Source organism: Wasmannia auropunctata, unplaced genomic scaffold, assembly GCF_000956235.1.
Source record: "Wasmannia auropunctata unplaced genomic scaffold, wasmannia.A_1.0 LD334274.1, whole genome shotgun sequence".
Classification (NCBI taxonomy): domain Eukaryota; kingdom Metazoa; phylum Arthropoda; class Insecta; order Hymenoptera; family Formicidae; genus Wasmannia; species Wasmannia auropunctata.
Window position 1 is genome coordinate 1,165 of NW_012028616.1, and position 8,766 is coordinate 9,930.

At 33.6% G+C, this 8,766-nt stretch overlaps 1 long non-coding RNA gene across 1 annotated transcript; it reads left to right on the plus strand.

The window, feature by feature from the left end:
* The first annotated feature begins 1,293 nt into the window (after positions 1-1,293).
* On the plus strand, positions 1,294-7,988 carry LOC105458858. The gene is made up of 2 exons (XR_975588.1): positions 1,294-1,537; positions 7,611-7,988. It is a non-coding gene; the product is annotated as an uncharacterized LOC105458858 (long non-coding RNA).
* Positions 7,989-8,766: the final 778 nt, after the last annotated feature.

The window sequence follows — 8,766 nt, forward strand, 5'->3', positions numbered from 1 at the left end:
CGTACATATATGTGTAAAAATCCGACGTATCGAGCGTTCGTCTTCATGCCTGCAAAATATCTCGCTTTTGTCATCAGACAGTTTCTCCTTTCCTCGTACGGATTCACTTTTTCATCCTCTTCCACTCTCTCTCCCTCTCCCTTTCCCTCCTCCCCCCCCTCTCTCTCTCTGTCGCTCTTCCTCTCTCTTTCTCTCTTCCTCGCGCGCAATCTCTTTACATATGTAAGAATCCTTTTGACTGGCATTATGTACATAGCGGGACAACGCTGGACGAGAAAATCCTGAAATCCTTCAGCCTTCGGCCATATTTAGGGATAATGGCACATAATGGGTATCGCGTATAATGTCGAAACGATCGAGTCGAAGTTATTGAGCGAGCGAGTCAAGCGGCGGAGGAGAATTAAATGTCTTACAATCCGAGGTTTACGCATACTGTATCGTATTTTGCAAAAGAATTAGAGCGAAGCTTATAGGGAAAATGTAAAAAAAAAAAGCATACGTTTATTGTTGCGTAAACTCAATTTCAATAATTGCGCTGGCGTATTAAATCTGGCAATCGTTATAATGACAGGAAGAGAAATAGAGGGAAAATGAATTGTTATTATTATTAAGAATGTTATTAATGCAAACATATATATGTATATATGTACATCAAGCCATCACAATATATAGTGGGATATTAGTTGCACCCCAGATATTTATCGTAAACATGTCAACTGAAAAAATTAATTCATCAGCAAATAGAAAAATGTCAGTATTTTATCTCGAGACAGAATAAACTGCGCGGACGTTGCGACGCGGACGCCTCGACGTACCGTCGAAAATTGAAAGAAAAAAAAAGATACTCACGATCATAAATCAATCTGTTATTTTAGTATTTATAGCGCGTGCATTTATACATGACCGTCGGTCATGCACGACACGTATAGATCGGACACGTCGCGTGTGACAACCCGTTTCGCTTAAATCATGCACGACGGAAACTTGACGTCGGATGTAGTCGGAGCCTAGTCCGTTAGGAAGGAAAAAAACAAGAGGGAAAGCGGGAGAAAAGGGAAAAAGGAAGGAAACGGAAGTCCAGTCACGGAAATCACACAGCGTGCGTAAGCAACCGAAATCAAATGTCTCTTTATTAAATCGTTCGAGCAAGGTCGTACCGAGCACACTTAATTCCTCCTCTCGGCCAGAATCCCTCTTGACAACATTGATTTTCCTACCGCAGAGAGAGAGAGAGAAAGAGAGACGAGAGCCACGTCGTTCTTCGATTACGTGTTCTTTCCAGCGAAAGAAATGCCCATCGTGAGAGAGAAGCTTTACGTTCGCAACTACCCTAAGTGACGCGGAATCTCGAAACAGCTTCAGCGAAGACAAGCGACTGTAAAGGTGCAAATTCATAAGACGCTTGCTTCAGCGTTAGGACCATGGCACACAGAAAATCTTAAGCAGTAAGATGTAAGCAGTAAAGAAATCAACATGGATTTTTGGCAGTCACGTAACTTCGACTTTGATGCTAAAAATGAGCCGTCGGTATGAAAAGGTACCTTAAAAGTAACTGCTTCATGGCTTTACTTACAAAGCAAGAGCGGTTTCACTTATGCATGGCACGTTGCTAATAAACACCAGGAGATATTTTAATTAGTGATGACTTATTTTTGTACATCGAATCTTCGTGTATTTAATAATTATTATTTAGAAGTAATTTAGTACAGAGCCCAGTAGTAAAGAGCCCAGTAGTATTTGACACTGCTCTTTAGCAATTTATGACTCACGCAATTTGTCATCCCAAAAATGATTAAAAATATAATAATACAAAAATATTTTGTGAATTTTATGAACTGCATTTTATGAATTACTGTACGAATTATTACTTCTCAAAAAAACATTCATATATATTTTGACAAGTTAAGAGATTTTAGTATCATAATAGAAATAAATTTCAGTGAAGAAGTATACATAATAAAAAGTATATATAATTAAAAAAAAAGTACATTTATGAAATACGTCAATTATTAAAAAAAAAAACGCAAAAAATTTATTATGCGTCATCGTTATACAAAAATTTTTCTTTAAAACTTCATAAATATCCAACCTTCTTCGTATCATTATTTTATATTCCCGGCTACATCTTGTCAGACGGTCTTTCGTTCTCCGCGATCAATACTTTTTTCACGGCGTGAGAAAAAAAATCAATAAATTCCAATGTGTCATCCTCTCGACAAAAACTCTAGTACGTTGCAAGCGTAATTGCGTTCCCCTACAACGATATATAATATACGTACAAAAGAGACCGCCTTGTTAAGCCAAATTAAATGTAACATTCTCATTATACCTTTTTTGAAAAAATAAAGTATAAATAAACGATATAAGAAAATGTATTGTTTTTCAAATAATGATATTTTCGCGCAAACTTCTCGATTATAAGTCGATTCTAACAAAATCTCATAAAATTTGTCTGTATAATGGTTATATAATTCTCACATGTTACAGAATAATAATAATAATAACAATAATAATATATTATATAATGTTTAATCCAAATTATAAAATATTATTTTAATGTTAAAATAAATTAAAATTATATTACTCTCTCTACTTTATAAAGTTAAAATATTGTCATATCGACAAAGAAAAAGAAAGAAAAAAAAGAGACAATCTCATCTATCTAATATCTAATATTTTAAATTGCTGTAATATCGTAATAGATAAGAATGTGAAGAATAAAGAGTGAGTAACAGTAAAAAATAGTAATAAAATGATATAGACCGAAACATAATGATCACCACGTTGTAGAAATTCTACTTCGTGGCGAAATTTTATGACTTCGCATGTGAACAGCCGCGTTCAATCTTCGATCTACCAATCTCGCCCATCTTTATTCCACACGATCGACACTTTTTCCTAACCTGTTATAAGAAAAGTACGTGAGAAAGATAGTAAAAACCCGTCATGTCACTCTGCAAAATTACATCGTGTCGTTGGCAAAGTTGTATGAAAGACGTTCACATTACATGCGCAATGAATATTTTAAAATCACAACACTACAAAATAAACACTATAAGATATATTTCTTCTGTGAAACATACGTATTGGAGAATAAATATTATAATCTCTAAAGAAAATCTTTTCTTTTTTAACGAATAAATTTTAATTTTTTTTATTCGATTGTAAGAATTAATAATTTAGTTATGTAATGTCTTTTTCTATAACTAAATAAATATAAAGTTAACGAATGTATTATAACTTTTGTCACTTGCGCGATTTTCAATTTGATTTTGAAAAAAGCTATAATATTTATAATATTAAAACTTTAATAGTAAATTTCGTGCGGTACCTTTCTCTATATTCCACTTTACGAGATAACGGTATCCCGTTTCTTGGAATATTCAATTAGCGCCTTTGCATTTAATGAAGACGAACGCTCAAGCAGCGGGATAACCGCAAACGTTATCTAATTACTTGCAAAATTGAATCTACCTGCAGATGATACTCCTAAGAAATTTCCTTTCATCCGCAGTTGTTTGCGCCCGAAACTGCATACACATCTCCAAAGACGCAATTTCATAACAATTTATAAAAGTTTATCAAAAATTGACTTACATCATCAAATTATAAGACACTTTTCTGTCATTTGCAATTTTCTGGAATAACCATTTGCTATATATGTTAAGTTCATAATTAAAAGCAAATCCTCTTATTTCATATAACTGTGTCTGAAGAGCACCTCCCGAAAAAGATGAAGGATGGGCGCAAGACGCGGATAATATCCGTTTCATGCTCCTTATATTTTCATTTTCCATAATATATTACCATGAAAATATGATCAATTAAATTTCTATTTGAAACTCACAATGTTAAGCCGATTACTTTTTTAAATACATATTAAAAATAATAATGAAGAAAAAGTTAATCGAAATAATGCATTATCGATAATGGGTGAATAAATATTATAAAACAAATTTAAAATTAGTTCATAAGTTAATAACAAGAACAGTTGTAAAATCATCTTCAATTTTTCTTTTTATACGCTCTACTATTTGTCTCTTTGTCTCTTTAAATCAATCTTTAAAAATTATTAACAAGGCGAAAATCAAATAAATTTTTTTTTAATCTTAAATAGAAAAATTTAAATTTTTTCTAAAACTTAACTATCACATATTGAAGATTGTGTAATATTGTGTAATATGTGTATATACTTTAAGATTTCAAAAGTTTATTTTACGGACCGAATAATTTATTCTTTAACATAAAATTATATTTGATCTTATTTTATTAAAACAATGTGTGACATAAATTATGACGATGCTGTAGCCTTACGGCTAATCAAAATACTAAAGGTAGTAAATCCAGGTAATGCGGACATGCATTCGGTATTTTTCATAATCCATTTTATCTAGACACGCGTACTTGAGTCGATTGATGAACCACTATTCACTGAACGCTAAAGCTATAATAACTCATGTTTTTAGAAAAGACTCACATCCGGATCTTCGATCATTTTAAGCATCGATTTTAAAACCATAACGATATTGAACAATCTAAAAGTATGTGTTGTAAATCCATATATTTATGGATGTATAAAAATGTATGGAGTGTATATAAAATCGTGTAGAAAATTTTCTTTAGAAAAAATCTTTAAAATTTACATGTTAATGAATAAGAATTCTATCCCAATATATTCAAATCCTATTAAGAATTTTGTAAAACTTTTTTTATATAATATTTAAAACAGAGAAATTAGAATGTAAGAATGTTATGTGTACGTTTTATATGTAGAAAAAATGAAAATAAAAAAAGAGAGAAAGAGAAAGAGAGAGCCTTATCTTTGATCTTATTCAAAATATCTATTAGTACCATCCCTTGCCATTAACTGAAATTGTAACACTGTTATAGTCTTTATAGCCATAAATGTAGACATCACCATATTTTATTTCTTATCTGTTATCATTTTATTATTATTATCATTTGTTATCTTAATGTTATATATTGATTTCTTATATACGATTATATAATAGAAAAAGAAACGTAAGAATAATGGTAGAAACGGCCAAACAATGTAAATTGGTTACAAAAAACAAAATAATAAATGTTTATTATTTTTAATAATTAAATAATTAAATTTAATAATTAAATAATTAAATAATTTTTAATAATTAAACATCTGCTAATATATAAATTAAAAAAATGATTTTTAGGAATTATTTTTATATTTTTATATTTGGAGTTACATATATAATTTAATATAACTTTATTTAACATTTTTAAAGAAATTAATGTGCAAAATATGTAAAAATATAATTTTTAGCTAAAAAAGCAAACAAATTGTATAATAAAAAAATTGTCGAGATAATAATTAAGCACTTTACATATTTACAATATGTTTCAATTACATACTGATATATATTTCTCTTTTTATATATAATTTGTAACGTATATATATCGAAAGCTCGATAATTGTATCTTATTTTAATAAATATATATATATATTTTGTTGAGAATAAAATAATCTAATAATTAATTTCTACGCAAACTTATATATAATTTTTTTATTCATTTCAAAACTCACCTTACACCGTGGACGATTGTAGTCCTCGATCTCTTCTTGATTTTTTCAAGGCAACCTGCATCCGTCGCGTTCTACGAAATCTATGATCCTAGCATTGACAGCACGAGAAATTCTCTGCTCCGCGTAATGTAAATTTGTCATTTTGAATATTTCCATTATAGGCATGACATAGCGATTTTTAATTTTATCTTTGTTACACGATAGAGAATTAATAGAGTATATCATCGAGACGGAAAGTCACGTATTCGTTATGCGAAGTGGAAGATTACGTTGTCGTCGGTTCATTTCTTTCTCGATATCGGAGACTTCTGTTTTGCTGAGCCTCGTGGCATTCACCCGGTTGTGCTGTCTCTTATCCTCATGGATGGTGTGTTTTCCTTGTCAGGGAGGCTCTCATTCGCTTCACGTCACGACAATGACACCCGCAAATATTGTACAAACGCAAGTCGTTCGCTCAATCTCCTCTTTACGTGACATCTTTGATAATCTTTTTGATATTGCGAACTGACAGTAAACGTAAAATTTTTACGGGTTATTTATCGTCAGGATCTTCGACAAGTGCATACGACAGTCTTCTCTATCCTCGAGTTGTAACAGGTACGAATACTTCCAGCTGGATGGTACTTACAAATTGCTCCGTCACTAAGACGCGCCGGAGGAATCTTCGCCCGGGAGATGCTCCCTCGTTGTTGGCACGCGGTGTAAGATATGAGGAACGGGAATAAATTCTAGAGCACACGTGGAGCGAACGTGCGTACTACGTGCGTGGGTGGTAGCGTACTACTGAGTTTCACGTTCGCGAAAAGCCAATCCCAACCCACCCCCACCGCATCGCATCCTAGGCACCCTTCCAGGTCCTCTAGCACCCTCTTCACCTCCCCGTTTTACCACCCAGGACTCGCGCACAGGCACGGATTTCTCTCTCTCTCTCTCTCTCCCCCCTCTCTCTCTCTCTCTCTCTCTCTCTCTCTCTCTCTCTCTCTCTCTCTCTCTCTCTAACGGCTTTCTCAAAAGCGTCATACATTTCTTTGTACAATGCAATTATAATTTTATTTAAACAGATTATAAATAATATACGCCCCGAAGTGTTTGTGTATTAGCAGAAATGTCTCTAAATGTGTGCAAATTATAGAAACGTTGATCGCAATTTCAGACGTATTCAACTGATAAATATATCAGAGATAAATGTATTGATAGAATTTCGTTCACGCAGGTATATAACGGAATTCTCGCATTTCGCACGTGCACGATCTCCTAAGTTTCGCGTAAACATCCGAAATTTCCTAACAATCTCGAATATTTGCCGCTAACCGATACGAAGCAAATTACCAGCGCCGCCGTCGATCCGAGCCGAAAAATATTAATATTGCCGTAGCGTAACGTGGAATATTGTAGAGACGAAAATCTGGGTCATTTTGATACGGCTAGAATTTCGCGTTCTATTAAGCTGTAGTCTATTACGTCCATATGGCTCTTGTAAATCACGAAGGCAGCAGAACTTCGTGGTGTTTCTTTATTTTTCCGACCGACATTCAACTCGATCTTGGACACGCGGTGTACAAATGCGTTCTTTCCTCGTCCCTCGGCTCACCAGCTGTAACGATTGGCGCGAGCTGATATATGTATGTCATCGGCAAGGTCGCCAAATACAAGTATCTACAGCAAGAGTTGCAAAATTAAAAGTGCTATAAGAAAAGTTACGAAGCTCTCGGAAACTTTCACTTGGACAGATGTAATTTAACGGGAGCGAGAACTTGACGTATTTCACGAAGTTGAGATACATAAATTTTTATACTCACAAAGTACATATGTATATGTAAATATATTTATTTATTATCACAAATGACGTACTTTTTATATAAAGATAGTGTTACCTTTGACACGAAGAGGCAACCTATTGCATCCCTGAAAATCAGCTGTCTACGTTCGAGATTACTATCTCCGTGAAAAATTAACTTTCTCATAATTGGACATGGCACGGTATTCCGCGCCTAAGACAATCTCGGCATTACAGATGATTGATCGGGAGCAATAAATCTCGTTGCAGGGCCGAGGGTTTCTTGGCTAAGAGAGTCGTCGAAAAAACGTCGGGATAAATGGATAAGGAGAGGCGGTAGGTAAAACGAAGAGCGAGAGAACGGCGCAGAAAGCAGCGCAGAAAAGACCGAAGACGGACGGCTCGCGCTCCTGAGTAAGATTTACAAAGCTGAGAGGGAGAAATAAATGTTCGCCGTGCGACAAATAGACTCGAAGCAGGGATACTGTCGCCGGGTGCCCCGGCGCATTTTAAAAGGCATATTATACAGTAGACAACCTAGATTATGTATTACAATGTCGTTTTAATAATACCGAGGGAATTTCAACGCGGAATTTTCAGGATCTTGTTATAAATCTTCTTTTATTAAATATTTTATTAAAAAGCATATATAGATGAAGCATGTTTGAGATGTAACACTTTTCCAGCATTATCGAGAGATAAGCACAAAGACAAGCAATAGATTTAACTGATAATTAACCCGTGTTTAATCTTTACCTATTTTTTAGAAAGAAAAAAACGATAGAAATTCTTAATACTTACTAACGGGCTTAAGATATATCAATTTGTTTCGACTATAATATAATAAAAATCCTCGAATATTATTAATAATAACAAAAAAATGCTTGGGAAAGTCGTGTAAATCTTGAATATTTTATAATAAATATATTTGTATTTTTTTCTTTTATAATATTATATGTTCCAATCTATCCTCTATTTTATACAAAGACACGAATAACAATTTTATTTTTAAGAATCTTGAAAATGTTTCAGATATACTCAACCACTTCTGATAAAAGATTCTCCTGACAAAAGATTTTCTAGGCATTCGAGTGTTTCAAGCGTTTCAAGACACTTAGAATTTACTGAAATCGTTCAGATTTTCCAGAACTTCCGATTTTCTGTCATGATATCCGCAAAAATGCGAATTTTTGTACAATTGTATTATTTGAGAACTTTCGAAAAAAGAATTCAAACACCCATCGCTACCCGCTGGCGCTTCGATACAACTTTTATCTGACATTTTGATCTCGCCAATGCTTTTACTTCTACAGCTTTGCTTTTACAGTCTACAGTTTCCCAACTTGTTCATCGACGTTGCATTCGACTACTGTCGAGGGTGGACTACAAACACTGAAGATACTCGATACAGAAGGCAAAATGTCGG